Source organism: Lissotriton helveticus, chromosome 10 (genome assembly GCF_964261635.1).
Source record: "Lissotriton helveticus chromosome 10, aLisHel1.1, whole genome shotgun sequence".
NCBI classification, from domain to species: Eukaryota; Metazoa; Chordata; class Amphibia; order Caudata; family Salamandridae; genus Lissotriton; species Lissotriton helveticus.
This window is the reverse complement of record NC_136071.1, coordinates 1,173,971,919-1,173,987,408: the sequence shown is the minus strand read 5'-3', so window position 1 is coordinate 1,173,987,408 and position 15,490 is coordinate 1,173,971,919. Positions and strand designations below refer to the sequence as shown.

Genomic DNA, 15,490 nt, shown 5'->3' with positions numbered 1-15,490 from the left:
ACACACAGCGTATTAAGGGCCCACAGAGCAGCACTGGTTAAGGCGAACATATTGCGCACCCAGGAGTCCAGCCAGCGGGCCTCCCGTGAAGGGGGAGGAGACAGAGGCAGCAGCGAGGGAAAGGCATTCTGCAAAAGGGGACCTCTGGTAGAGGGGTGAAGGGAAAGACACACCGGATCACGCGGCGCCAGATGGTGGCGATGCAGAAGGTGTTGGGGCACCGGGTCCCCGTGGCAGGACGGCCCCAAGTCCCCAAAAGAGGAGAATGGAGCGAACCCTTGAAGGGAAGCAGCAGCTCCCTACCACCAGAGCCCTGATGGAGAACCTCCAGAAGATGATCCGCGGGGAAATGGGTAGCTGAATCACCCATGAGCAACATTCCCACAGCCATGGAAACAGCGCGAGCGAAGGCCGCACCCGCCTTTGTAGGGCCCGCGGACAGGAAAGCAGCTCCTCGGTAGGCGACGGCTGCAAGCTAAGACGGCCTTCCCCCCAAGCCACCCGGAGGAAGGAAGGGTCAGGTCCGGAAAGAAGGAAGAGGGACCGAGGAGTGGGGGACCTGCGGCTCCTACGGCGAAGACTGCAGCCGCGGAGACGGGGAGGAGCCACCCGTAGGCGACGTTAGGGAAAAAGCCACAACGCAGCGGCCTGCCTCCGGCGAGGGTGAAACCAGCAAGCCCTGAACCTCTGGAGAAGAGGAGGCGTCCGAAGACGAGTCAACGACCTGACGTCGGCCTGGCACCGTAGAGTTCGCAATCTGTGGCAGGACATCATCGTCCGGCGCTGGGGGAGATGCTGGGGCGGCCTCCGTCACAGCGCACGGCACAGGAGACCGAGGCTGGGCCGGAGCCGGGGCGGCAAAGGAGCGGCGCCAGAAAGGTGCCGACCTGACCTCCGACGAGGCAGCTGCCTGCGTGGAGAGACGAGAGGGGCCCTCCACCAGCCTCGACCCGTGACGGGACGAGAGGGGCCATCCGCCGACCCCTATGGCGCCGCCAGGGCCAGCCGGCACCGAAGCGGCGTCACATCGGCCAAGATCGCCGCATGTCCAGAGGACCAAGAGGGGGTCGGGGGGAGTCCCAAGCACAGGCAACCTTCCGCAACACCACAGGGACTCCCGCTGGAGTTTGCAGCGAAGAAGAGGTGCTGTGGTCGGAAGGAGGGACCCGCGAAGGGCGACACCACATCCTCCGAAGCTGGATCCAAGCCAGTCGGCGCTGGAGCCGTCGGCGACGCCACGGAGGGCCCACACACTGCAAGGGATCCGCTGACATCCCAGGAGGGGAAGAAGGAGGAGGAGAAGCTAGCAAGACCTGCAAAGCCACCGCATAGGTCTCCATCTGGGCTCTAGTCGCCCCCTGTGAGAAGTTGGCCTGATAGGGGATGTTTCCAATTCTGGAACCACCTGCTATCTGACCAAACAATCCCTTATGGTGTCTGGTTGTAAGTCAACCTTGTTAGACAAGCTATCCTAGGGGTAGCATGGACTAAGCAGCCTAAAGGCTTAACTTAAGAGGTCGTGTTAAGCGAGCTGTTTTACCACATACAATCCTGTAATATCAAATGAAAGGACACCACACAAGTATATATTATAAAAATATATGTATTTATTACTAAAAACAATCCCCAGTATTCTTTATGAATAAAGGGGCACAAGCGTTAAAATCAAAAGCACTGTTTAAACATACAAGTTGCACAATTATGGATGAGGGCGGGTGGCCACTCAAACCATATACTAAACAAGTGGTATAAGAGATGCCACTCGAGCAGTGGTTAGGCCTAGGGCCTAGGGAATCGCTGGGAGCAGTCAGGACAAGCAGTGCTGAAGTCGGGAATGGCCCACGGGATTCGGGTGCAGTGCGGAAAGCGCACGCGTGCACCAATGTTAACCAATGGTGCGTAAAAGTTGTAGAGTTAAAGTTTAAGGACACTTCCGCTGAACCTAGAGGAACAAAACTTAAGACACAGACCCTAGAGATGTGTACCAGTGTGGGAACACCGGCGGAGCAAAGTTACCTCACCCACAGGAAGCGGGTGCACAGGGTCGAAGTGGCGTCGGGTTTTGACACGCAGGTTCTTGGCGCTTGAAGCTGAAGATGCTGCAGGCGATGTGAAGGAGAAGTGTCCGGTGGATCCAAGGGTGGATCTGAAGTGGTGAAGACCTGAAAGCAGAGGGGACAGTGTTCAAAGTCACTGACCAGTGACCACCGTGGAACCAGATTGGAACCAGGCAAAGTCGGGTGCAAACAGGTGATGAGGTGTTGCTTCTCTCTGCAGCCACGTGGACACGAAGAGGTCAAGGACGTCCAGATGTCGATCACGAGCTGTCCCTCGAAGGCTCTAGCTGATGGCGGTGTTGGCAACTCGATTGAAGCAAACAAGCCTTGGTTAATGCAAACCACGGGGAAAGTGAAAAAGGCTTATTACTCGGACCAGCAAGGTCAGAGCGGGTACTCCTTTCTACAGGAGCGAGGGCAGGTCTAGGGCAACCAGACCCACAGTGTAAATCGTAGGTTTCTTCGCCAAGATGGCCGCTGACCACGTGACAAGCGGCCGGGATGGCGAGTCGAGTGGCACAAAGCAAAAGGGCCCCACGCAGATCGTGGAGATGCTGGAGGGCTGATCTTTGGTGCAAATGCTGCTCGATTGTGGGGCTTCTCAAACCCCAAAGCACAGAGTCGAGGGTGCCTCGGGTGCTGCGCAGTCAGCGTCTCGGGGGTCTTTCAAGATGTCCGCTCCCACGTCTCTCGGTGCCTCCACGGGTCCCTTCTTTGCAGGGACTGTGGATCGGGCTGAGAGAAGTCTGGGAAGCTGGGTCTTGTCAGGCTCTGCACTCGGGCTCCGGCGGGAGGCGGCGGCAAAGCAGACGTCGAGGTGCTGGGTGGTGCCTGTGTTCACAGGGTGGCCCCTCCTAGGCCACAAGGGAGATGCTCTTCAGTCTTCTGTTCATCAGAATGTCGAAGTCCAGTCGTCTTCTTAGTTTAAAGGTGATTTCAGGATGATCTGATGTGCATTGGCACTGCTCCCACTCTTATTCGAATCTGGGGGGCGTGATTACCTGCTAGGTCCCCTCCTATGGGTGGGACCCAGGAAGTGGGTGGATACACCCCCTTCCTTTGATCCAGGCCTCCCTGGCACGAGGGCTGGAGTGCCCCAGAACCGGTTTGGCCGGATTATGCAAGGGGCAGCCTTGTGCTCCCCATGCAGTGTCTGGTTTCTTTCAAACCTCCCTGCTACAATCCACTATCTCCTGTCTGGAGGGCGGTGACACCCTCCTGTGACAGGAAACCCTTTGTCCAGGACCCATTTGGTCGAGTTTCGGTCAACTGCAGGGGTCCAGACATTTGTCTGTGGCAGAGGCATCCATTTTGTGGATCTTAAGGTCTTTGGAGAAATTAACCGCATTTAGTAAAGGAACATGTCTTACCCCTCTAGAGGGGTGGAATGCCATCCCCGTCGCCAGAACTGGCGAGGGGGTGGTATTCCAAAGCGTATGACACCTTACACGACATGTTTTGATAAAGCCAAACCAAAGTTGCTAAATAACCGCGAGGATTATAAGGCACTTAATAGTATATGGTATGGCATTATCCTGAAACAGCTTAGGGATTTGTTCCCGACGGCTGCAGACAGGCTCAGCTCATGCTAGAGCTCCATCTCACATAAAACCACGCACTCAGCCTCCAGGATTGATGAGGCCTTCTATAGGAGTGGCTCACAGGTTTACATGTGTCCAGATATAGGTTTAGATATAGTTATACTATACCTAAGCAAGGGGTGTTTACACCACCTTACCCCAGCTGAGTGATCAGCCAGTTGTGTCAATTTAAGAACCAGCCAGGGGTGGCAAAAGATATGCTGCAGCCCCTGGTAGGCCTTGGTGGCCCCTATGCCCTGTGCACCTATAGTGCATTCTACAGGGGCTAACAAGGAGTCCATCTCCAATTGTGGTATGTACCTAGGGTACATGGAATCCATTTTACAGAGAGAGCAGATGGCCTGGGGCCCTGATTAGCAGGGAACCAGGTCAACTAAGTCAAAAAACCAGCTAAACACAGGCAAAAATCCGGGGTAACCATAGTCAGGTAGCCACCTTCCTACACCCCCACACTGGGAAACGGCAGATAAGGGGATGACATGCGGGGCCACACCACCCCGGAGAGCCCGTGCCCCCAACAGGCCAGGAACCGGCCCTCGGGGACAAACTGCGACACTTACTGACAGGTGAGCGACGCACTTGCGACCTGGGAGAAGGATGATGTCGAAGACTGAGGCAGCGGTTTCCAAAACCCTCCGCAGGGGTCGGGCGAGGCGACTACGCCGACCTGGACATACGAGCTGAGAGAAGTTTCGTCTGGCGTTCCCGCCGGGACTTTGGTTTCAGCTGCTGGCACGCCTCGCAATCAGTGGAGTTGTGGTGTTCCCCCAAACACCACATGCCAATGGGGTGAGGATCAGTCACCGACATCAGGCGTCCACAAGATGAGCACGTCTTAAAGTCTGAAGGCAATAGCACACTGTTCCCACACACACGCAATAACGAAAGGGAAAGGCCTAAAAAGGCCCAGAGCATGATCCGGATCCGCGTTGCACGCAGAAAAGGAAAAAACTGATGTAGGCGCGCCGGGGTGGGACTTATGTGACCTCGCTGACGTCACGTGCGCGGACGACGCAGGGCGGAGTCGCGTGATGCCATCCCCCCCACCCCACCCCCCCCCCCCCCGGCACGCAGGGATGCTGTGGCATAAAAAAAATCCGGATCCAGTCTCACGCCTGGGGATAATTCTACGTTAAGGAATCTGCAGCTAGTAGTCTCTATCAGATATTTATTTAGTGCCTAGACACTTCCGGGTAGTAGAGCACGAAACAAATTGCGATTTAATTTAATTTCCTATTGCAATACCTTAAAGGGCTGTGTGGGCATTACTTAAAGTGTAGGTTAGCCACTATTAATGCATGTTTTGCTATCAACTCAACCTCATTCATACCATAAACGTGTCCCTTTACGTTAAGCCTTTCCCTTGAATTCCCTACCTAACACATTCAATTTAAACTACACAAACAGTTAGCTTATCCTCATCTGAAAATCTGTTCCTTGCCCTGAACTTAGCCGCCCTTTCAGTGATGCTGTAATAATTTTTAGAGAGGGGGCAGGGGAGGGGGGAATGGGGGGGCTGCCCAGATCCCACCGGATCCAAGATCAGGGGATTGTATTGCAAACACACACATACATACATACATACATACATACATACATACATACATACATACATATATATATATATATAATTTTTGTATTTTTTTTTTCAACAGTACACTGATTTCAGACTGTGCACTGGTGTGCATGAGTGAAGGAAAAAGAGGGAGTGAACATCTTTGCCTAGTAAGGAGTCTTCCCTTAAGGTTTCAGATTTTTTTGTGTACAAACAAAAAAATGTTGTGTGTCCAATGTTCGATGTGAAGCAGAATATACAATTTCTGAAGCGTTTACACAAAAATACTAGAGATTTCGGTAAAAGATTGCACAGGTGGCACACCTAGTAACAGAAGGACCTCGTGAAGATTATCTTCTCTCCAGCCTCGTGTAGTGTGAAGAATCTTTTCTCTCCAGTCTCGTGTAGTGTGAAGAATCTTTTCTCTCCAGCCTCGTGTAGTGTGAAGAATCTTTTCTCTCCAGCCTCGTGTAGTGTGAAGAATCTTCTCTCCAGCCTCGTGTAGTATGAAGAGTATCTTCTCTCCAGCCTCGTGTAGTGTGAAGAATATTGTCTCCAGCCTCGTGTAGTGTGAAGAACCTTCTCTCCAGCCTCGTTTAGTGTGAAGAATCTTCTCTCCAGCCTCGTTTAGTATGAAGATCATCTTCTCTCCAGCCTCGTGTAGTGTGAAGAATCTTCTCTCCAGCCTCGTGTAGTGTGAAGAATCTTCTCCCCAGCCTCGTGTAGTGTGAAGAATCTTCTCTCCAGCCTCGTGTAGTGTGAAGAATCTTCTCTCCAGCCTCGTTTAGTGTGAAGAATCTTCTCTCCAGCCTTGTGTAGTGTGAAGAATCTTCTCCCCAGCCTCGTGTAGTGTGAAGAATCTTCTCTCCAGCCTCGTGTAGTGTGAAGAATCTTCTCTCCAGCCTCGTTTAGTGTGAAGAATCTTCTCTCCAGCCTTGTGTTGTGTGAAGAATCTTCTCCCCAGCCTCGTGTAGTGTGAAGAATCTTCTCTCCAGCCTCGTGTAGTGTGAAGAATCTTCTCTCCAGCCTCGTGTAGTGTGAAGAATCTTCTCTCCAGCCTCGTTTAGTGTGAAGAATCTTCTCTCCAGCCTTGTGTAGTGTGAAGAATCTTTTCTCTTCAGCCTGGTGTAGTGTGAAGAATCTTTTCTCTCCAGCCTCGTGTAGTGTGAAGAATCTTTTCTCTCCAGCCTCGTGTAGTGTGAAGAATCTTCTCTCCAGCCTCGTGTTGTGTGAAGAATCTTCTCTCCAGCCTCGTGTTGTGTGAAGAATCTTCTCTCCAGCCTCATGTAGTGTGAAGAATCTTCTCTCCAGCCTCGTGTTGTGTGAAGAATCTTCTCTCCAGCCTCGTGTTGTGTGAAGAATCTTCTCCCCAGCCTCGTGTAGTGTGAAGAATCTTCTCTCCAGCCTCGTGTAGTGTGAAGAATCTTCTCTCCAGCCTCGTGTAGTGTGAAGAATCTTCTCTCCAGCCTCGTGTAGTGTGAAGAATCTTCTCTCCAGCCTCGTGTAGTGTGAAGAGTATCTTCTCTCCAACCTCGTGTAGTGTGAAGAGTATCTGCTCTCCAACCTCGTGTAGTATGAAGAGTATCTTCTCTCCAGCCTTGTGTAGTATTGTGTAGTATGAAGAGTATCTTCTCTCCTGCCTTGTGTAGTATGAAGAGTATCTTCTCTCCTGCCTTGTGTAGTATGAAGAGTATCTTCTCTCCTGCCTTGTGTAGTATGAAGAGTATCTTCTCTCCAGCCTCGTGTAGTATGAAGAGTATCTTCTCTCCAGCCTCGTGTAGTATGAAGAGTATCTTCTCTCCAACCTCGTGTAGTATGAAGAGTATCTTCTCTCCTGCCTCGTGTAGTATGAAGAGTATCTTCTCTCCTGCCTCGTGTAGTATGAAGAGTATCTTCTCTCCAACCTCGTGTAGTATGAAGAGTATCTTCTCTCCAACCTCGTGTAGTATGAAGAGTATCTTCTCTCCAGCCTCGTGTAGTATGAAGAGTATCTTCTCTCCAGCCTTGTGTAGTATGAAGAGTATCTTCTCTCCTGCCTCGTGTAGTATGAAGAGTATCTTCTCTCCTGCCTCGTGTAGTATGAAGAGTATCTTCTCTCCTGCCTTGTGTAGTGTGAAGAGTATCTTCTCTCCTGCCTTGTGTAGTATGAATATCTTCTCTCCAGCCTTGTGTAGTATTAAGAATGTCTTCTCTCCTGCCTTGAATAGTAACACCAGGGAGTGCATAAACACCCTCCCACCCTCCTCCGAGTGCAGAGAGCCCTCCTTACACTGGAGGCCTGGTTGTAAAAGCGAGAGATACACTAAAAACACACGTAAGCTCAGTAACCTGGAAATGTCAGACAGTCTTATATGCCAGGGCCTAATGTGTACTTAGCGCTCGAGGTTTGAGGCCAGCATGATACCGTGCTTCATTAGAAGCCTGGCTTAAAATAACCTTTGAAAGCAGAGCAGTAAAATCCATAATTTATGTTTGCAACGATAATTCATCTTCCTGCTTTAGGACCAAAAACTGCAGTGATCTGACTTACTGTAGCCGCCTGGTAAATGACAATATCCCGCAAGGCTCCGTTATGCATTCAGTCTGTAATGCAGACATTATTGCTCATCCTCTCAAAATGAATAACAGACAAATATCTGCAAAATGGCTTGAAGAAGGTTGGATCCATCCTACTCCTTCCTCTCTATCTTCTTCCCTCAGATAGTTGGTTTGATTTTGTCTCGTAGAAAGTGAACAGAGCAAGTTCTGGTCCTCAGAAGAGATCCCGTCCCTCACATGCTGCACTCGCTAGTCAGTCATCAATTTACTCTCTTTTCAGGGTTACTCCAGTTAAGAACCTGGATGTATGAACTGTTGGATAAAGCGCTATGCAAGTCATAAGTAGATGAGCAAGATCGCCACAATTGTGTGTGTCGGCATCCTATGCCAACGCAGAAGAACCCCTGCTCCTTCATCCAGCTATGGTGGATTGTCCCCTTCAAGTCCAGCTTTCCTCGACATGCAGCAATGGGATACAATCAATCAATCAAGAGCCCACAAATAAATGCAACAGAAAAGCAGGTATCCGAGCATTCCTCAGTCCTCGGATACCCCTTGACGAGCAGAATGAAGAGGTTGGTCTCCCTTTAGCTGGACAGATGTTTCTGAGGCAGCTTTAAAATGTGTTGGGATCACTGGTGAACATGGAATTGCTGAATAAGGTATTTTAGGCGATGCAAGTAAGATACAGGGTGATCTGGTATTTCTAGGACCTTGGGTGATATAATTACTCTACAAACACAATGGTTCCTTCAGATATATTCATAAACAGAGTAAAGTATTCGCTGTCCCCTTGTCTTCATCAGGACATGGGGACATAGCGCACGAGCTGTAGTGCACTAGTTCAAGAAGGAGCTGCCTATTTCAGGTTTGAGAAGAGCCAAGGAAGAGGAGAACGGGACAATGGACGCGAACACAGTAACAAGCATGCTTAGTGTCATACCGTAGAACACATCTCTGCATCGGGTGCATCTTTCAAGTGACCCAAGCCATGCTCCCAGTGTCATACCCTAAAACACATCTCTGCATCGGACGCCTCTTTCAAGTGACCCAAGCCATGCTCCCAGTGTCATACCCTAAAACACATCTCTGCATTGGGCGCATCTTTCAATCGATCCAAGCTTCGCTCCCAATCTCATACCGTAGAACACATCTTTGCATTGGGCGCATCTTTCAATCGATCCATGCTTCGCTCCCAATCTCGTACTGTAGAACACATCTTTGCATCGAGAGCATCTTTCAAGCAGTCCAAGCTTTGCTCTTAGTGTCTTACCTGCAAACACTCTCAGCTTGGGTCCCATGAAAGATGCACCTGCTGCAATGTTCCCAGTGTCATACCCTGAAACATATCTCTGCATCTGGAGCATCTATCGAGGGACCCAAGCTATGTACCCAGTGTCATACCATACAACGCATCTCTGCATCGGACGCCTCTTTCAATCAATCCAAGCTTTGCTCTTAGTGTCAGACCATGCAGCACATCTCTGCATCGGGCGCATCTTTCGAGTGACCCAAGCCATGCTCCCAGTGTCATACCATGAAACACATCTCTGCATTGGGCGCATCTTTCAATCGATCCAAGCTTTGCTCTCAGTGTCATACCATACAACACATCTCTGCATTGGGCGCATCTTTCAATCGATCCAAGTTTTGCTCTTAGTGTCATACCCTGCAACACATCTCTGCATTGGGCGCATCTTTCAATCGATCCAAGCTTTGCTCTCAGTGTCATACCATACAACACATCTCTGCATTGGGCGCATCTTTCAATCGATCCAAGTTTTGCTCTCAGTGTCATACCATACAACACATCTCTGCATTGGGCGCATCTTTCAATCGATCCAAGCTTTGCTCTCAGTGTCATACCATACAACACATCTCTGCATTGGGCGCATCTTTCAATCGATCCAAGTTTTGCTCTTCGTGTCAGACCATGCAGCACATCTCTGCATCGGGCGCATCTTTCGAGTGACCCAAGCCATGCTCCCAGTGTCATACCCTGAAACACATCTCTGCATCGGACGCCTCTTTCAAGTGACCCAAGCCATGCTCCCAGTGTCATACCATACAACACATCTCTGCATCGGATGCCTCTTTCAAGTGACCCAAGCTATGCTCCCAGTGTCATACCATACAACACATCTCTGCATCGGACGCCTCTTTCAAGTGACCCAAGCTATGCTCCCAGTGTCATACCATACAACACATCTCTGCATTGGACGCCTCTTTCAATCGATCCAAGCTTTGCTCCCAGTGTCATACCCTGCAACACATCTCTGCATTGGGCGCATCTTTCAATCGATCCAAGCTTCGCTCCCAATCTTACACCGTAGAACACATCTTTGCATCGGGCGCATCTTTCAAGCAGTCCAAGCTTTGCTCTTAGTGTCTTACCTGCAAACACTCTCATCTTGGGTCCCATGAAAGATGCGCCCGATGCAATGTTCCCAGTGCCATACCCTGAAACAGCTCTGCATCGGGAACATCTTACGAGTGATCCAAGCTATGTACCCAGTGTCATACCCTGAAACATCACTGCATCAGGAGCATCTATCGAGTGACCCAAGCTATGTACCCAGTGTCATACTATTCAACACATCTCTGCATCGGCGCCTCTTTCAATCAATCCAAGCTTTGCTCTCAGTATCATACCATGCAACACATCTCTGCATTGGACGTCCCTTTCAATCGATCCAAGCTTTGCTCCCAATCTTATACCGTAGAACACATCTCGGAATCGGGCGCATCTTTCAATCAATCCAAGCTTTGCTCTTAGTGTCATACCATGCAGCACATTTCTGCATCGGGTGCATCTTTCAAGTGACCCAAGCTATGTACCCAGTGTCATACCCTGAAACACATCTCAGCTTGGGTCACTCGAAAGACACTCCCGATGCAATGTACCCAGTGTCATACCATGCAACACATCTCTGCATCAGACGCCTCTTTCAATCAATCCAAGCTTCGCTCCCAATCTTATACCGAAGAACACATCTCTGCATCGGGCGCATCTTTCAATCGATCCTAGCTTTGCTCTCAGTATCATACCCTGCAACACATCTCTGCATTGGGCGCATCTTTCGATCAATCCAAGCTTTGCTCTGTGTCATACCCTGCAACACATCTCTGCATCGGGTGCATCTTTCAATCGATCCAAGCTTTGCTCTCAGTATCATACCATGCAGCACATCTCTGCATCGGGTGCATCTTTCAATCGATCCAAGCTTTGCTCTTAGTATCATACCATGCAACACATCTCTGCATTGGACGCCCCTTTCAATCGAACCAAGCTTCGCTCCCAATCTCATACCGAAGAACACATCTCTGCATCTGGCACATCTTTCAATCGATCCAAGCTTTGCTCTTCGTGTCATACCATGCAACACATCTCTGCATTGGACGCCCCTTTCAATCGATCCAAGCTTCGCTCCCAATCTTACACCGTAGAACACATCTCTGCATCGGGCGCATCTTTCAATCGATCCACACTTTACTCTCAGTATGTATGTATGTATAGACGTTCTTATAAAGCGCTATCACTGTCACCCGCCGGGCATCCTGGCGCTAAGACTATTATAACACAGAGCGAGACTTTACCATCTTCCGATCTATTTACATTGTTCTGGGGAACAGGTGGGTCTTTAACTCTTTTTTAAAGGTGGAGAAAACTTCCAGGCCCCTAAGACCTAGCGGTAGAGAATTCCACAGCCGTGCTGCGGCAATCCTAAAGGATCGTCCGCCCATCCGGGTCCTCCGAAACTTGGGTACCACGACCAAGTGAGCCGAGGCTGACCGGAGTGATCTTGAGGGAATATACCATGAAAAAAGATCCTGCCAAGGGGCCGGACCTTGACTGTGTAAAGCTCTAAAAACAAGACAGAGCCTTGAAGTTCACCCGTTGAAAAATTGGGAGCCAGTGGAGGTCCCTGAGTGCCTTAGCAGAAGAGTCCGAGCGACGTCACGAAAGTGCCAGTTTGGCGGCAAAATTCTGTATCCGTTGGAGTTTCCCTAGCACAGTAGTTGGAGCCCCCAGTAGCAGTGCGTTGCAATAGTCGAGCCGACTTAAGATTGTGCTCTGCACTACTTCGGGTCTTGCCTGCGCCGGAAGCAAAGGTAGGATCTTTCTCAAGGATCCAAGTAGAGCCATACACGTAGCCACCGTTTTATTTACTGATGTGTCCAGCTGTAGATCGGAACTGAACATGACCCCCAGATTCCGAACCGAATCAACAGGCAGACTAGCGCCTTGGAAGTCGGGAGGCCAAAAACCCTGTGGTAGGGGTCTGGGGATCCGATCCGTGGAGCAGTGTAGTACCTCGGTTTTCGAGCTGTTAAATTGGAGGGAATTATTCCCTAACCATTCTTCCGTGGTACCCATGCATCGATGAAAAACCTCTTGTGACACCCCACCCTTACCTTCAAACGAGAAGATAAGTTGGGTGTCATCGGCGTAGTTGGTAACTGTTATGCCAAACGACTTGATCAGCGTGATCAGGGGACGGAGGTACAGATTGAAAAGGATAGGGCTGATGGCAGAGCCCTGGGGTACTCCCTGTCCAACCCTCTTGATGTTCGATTGATAGGGTGGTAGTGCAACTACCTGGTGCCTATGCTTGAGATATGACACCAGCCATTCAAGGGCTAAGCCCGACACCCCCGCCTCTGTCAATCTCCTGATCAGAGTAGCATGGTTGACCGTATCGAACACAGCCGACATGCGAAGCAGCACTAAAAAGGCTGCTTGACCCTGGTCGGCCCGCGTCCGAAGGTCATCAAGATCAGTCACCAGAGCTGCCTCTGTCCCATGTGCCGGTCGAAACCCAAACTGAGCCACATCCAAACAATCATTCATCTCAAGAAAGTTGGAAAGATATTTTGTGGCCAGTTTCTCTAAGATTTTGATAGGGAATGGCAAGAGGGAGATGGGCCTAAAGTTAGCTGGGCATGTGGGGTCCAGATTTTCCTTTTTGAGCAGTGGAGAGACCACAGCCCGTTTCCAGCAGTCTGGCACCTGTGCCGAGGTGAGAGACTGGCAACAGATGGAGAACAATGGAGGAAACAGCTCTTCACGACAGAGTTTCCAGAATCTGGGTGGTAAAGGGTCAGAGGGTGAGCCAGAAGACACCCCATCAGCCAAAGAGCAGAAGTCCTCAAAGGATGGTAGAGGGAAGTTGCTTAGCTCACCTGCTTTAATGCACTCCTTCCCATTTTCCGGCGAGATGGAGTCGTATTTAGTGCTGCCAGTTATGGGGGGGGAGGTTGTTTAAGATGTTGGTAATCTTATCTTCAAAGGCTTGTGCTAACGAGTCGCAGAGAGCTTGTGAAGCCGGGATGGCGTTTTTGGTACAGCCAGGATGGGCCAAGTCCTTTACGATCTTGAATAAGGCCTGAGATTTGTTAACGGCTGCCAGCAAAGATTCTTCTAGAAATCTGGCTTTGGCCAGCTTGATCTGGGTCTTATAGAATGCCAGTGCTTGTCTAAAGAGGACTCTGTTCCTATTCTGGGGGTGGGAGGGCCTGGGGTAGTTGGGGAGACCCGAGGTGGGGTTCGGGGTGGGGGGAAGGGGGGGGCGTTGGGGATGGGGAGGGGCGGGATGGTGTCAGGTGTCCGGGTGCGAACTGTTCTTGGACTGCAACGACTATATTGGGGCAATGGCTAGTATGGGTTCACTGAAATGTGTGTCCTGGAATGTGCGGGGACTGAATTCGATGGCGAGGAGGCATAAGATACATTCCCACCTAGTTCGCAGAGGGGTGCACATCGCCTTTTTGCAGGAGACCCATTTAACCAAGAAGGAAGGGGCTGCTCTGCAGCGGAGATGGAGAGGTCACCTGTTTCACACCACATACTCGGGGTTTGCTAGAGGGACACTAATCTGGATCCGGGCGGGGGTTCCCTTCCAGGTCACTAGGCACACTGTAGACCCAGATGGGAGATATGTGGCAGTTGAGGGGTTACTCAGGGGCCGCCAGATAGTCCTTTGTAGCGCCTATGCACCGAACGTAGAGCAGGCTTCATACTTTACCAGGTTATCCAGGCTGTTAGCCTCTTATTTAACTGGGCCGGTGCTGATGGGGGGGGACTTCAACTCTATTGAGGACACCACCTTAGACAGATCACATCCACCACTGAAGGCATCTCCGGTACACAGACTGGCGAAACACAGATCTACTTGGCAGGGGCGGTGGGACCTGACAGACGCTTGGCGTGCGCAACACCCGACTGAGCGGGATTACTCCTTCCACTCGGGTATACACGACCTTCATGTCCGCATAGATGCGTTCCTGTGCTCCCGCTCGGTATTACCGTCGGTGGCCCGAACGGAATACCTGGCACGAACGATATCGGACCACAACCCCTTGCTCCTCACGCTGGCCTGGATGGACGAGGTCTCACCAATCCCGACATGGCGGCTTCGTCCAGATACGCTAGATGACCCACCGTTCAGCGGAGCATTGGAGGAGAGGATCTCCCAATACTTCATGGAGAACGAGGGAACTGCCTCTTCCAGGGCCGTGGAATGGGACGCGTTGAAGGTAGTGGTGAGGGGGCACTGTATAGGGAAGTTTGCGGGTGCGCGGCGGACGCTAGTAGATGACCTGGACAAGGCTGAGCGAACTCTGCGAGTGGTTGAAAAACAGAGGCCCAACCGCCCTGATTTGCAGGACAGGGTATGCGCTGCGCGGGAGGAGGTGGCTGCTGTGGTGGAGCGCCTCCGTAGTTTTGATTACAAAACGTACCTAACTAAGGCGCTTGCGGAGGGGGACAAAACGGGGACGCTCCTGGCCTGGCTAGCTAACCCCAGTAGGGGCGCAGCTCCGATACTATCCATGGTGAATGCAGATGGCACTTCATCCACCTCCCAACCGGATATATTGCGTTGTTTCACAACATATTACGAAAGGTTATATGGGAGGGAGCTAGTGGACCGAGCCGAGATGACTGACGCCTTGCTGTCGGAGACCCAACTGCCACACCTCGAGCAAGAACAGGCAGAGGCCCTCGGGGGCCCGATTGAACTAGCGGAGATTAGAGGGGCCATTAAAAGGATGGCACGCAACAAGACACCGGGTGTGGATGGACTGCCAGTGGAATTTTATGGCAAATATATAGATATCCTAGCACCACGCCTCCAGCTCGTATACCGCGAGGCGCATGAGAAGGGGGAGTTGCCCCGCTCGATGCGCGAGGCGATTATGGTCCCCTTACTGAAACCGCGTAGGGACGGCACTGATCCGGCGTCGTACCGACCTTTGTCGATGCTGACGACCGATTATAAAATACTAAGCACTATATTAGCCGCCAGATTGGTGTCCCACATGCAGGACTTGATTCACAAGGACCAGTCAGGCTTCATACCCACCAGAAACACGTCACACAATATCCGCAGGTTGCTGAGGCTTGTGGCGGACCCTCCACCGCTCGCCAGAGCCCCTATGGTCATGGCGATAGACATAGAGAAGGCCTTCGATAGCCTGGACTGGTGCTACCTGTACAAGGTGTTGCACAGTTTTGGTATAGGTGAGGGATATGTGCGATGGACGAAAGTGCTCTATGCGTCGGTTGGAGCTAGGGTGCGGGTAGGAGCGCTGATATCAGATCACTATGCAGTGCATAAGGGTACTAGGCAGGGGTGTGCACTCTCCCCCCTCTTATTTGCCCTCGCGATGGAACCATTGGCAGCGCTGGCCCGGGGAGGAGAGTATTACCAGGGGCTGGAAGTCGGCGGGATCCACCA

The 15,490-nt window shown here is 51.1% G+C and overlaps 1 protein-coding gene across 1 annotated transcript in view; it reads right to left on the bottom strand.

Moving 5' to 3' along the window:
* Positions 1 to 15,490, bottom strand: part of TBC1D5 (TBC1 domain family member 5) — a 1,704,599-nt gene that overhangs the window by 1,627,979 nt on the left and 61,130 nt on the right. The window lies entirely within an intron of this gene.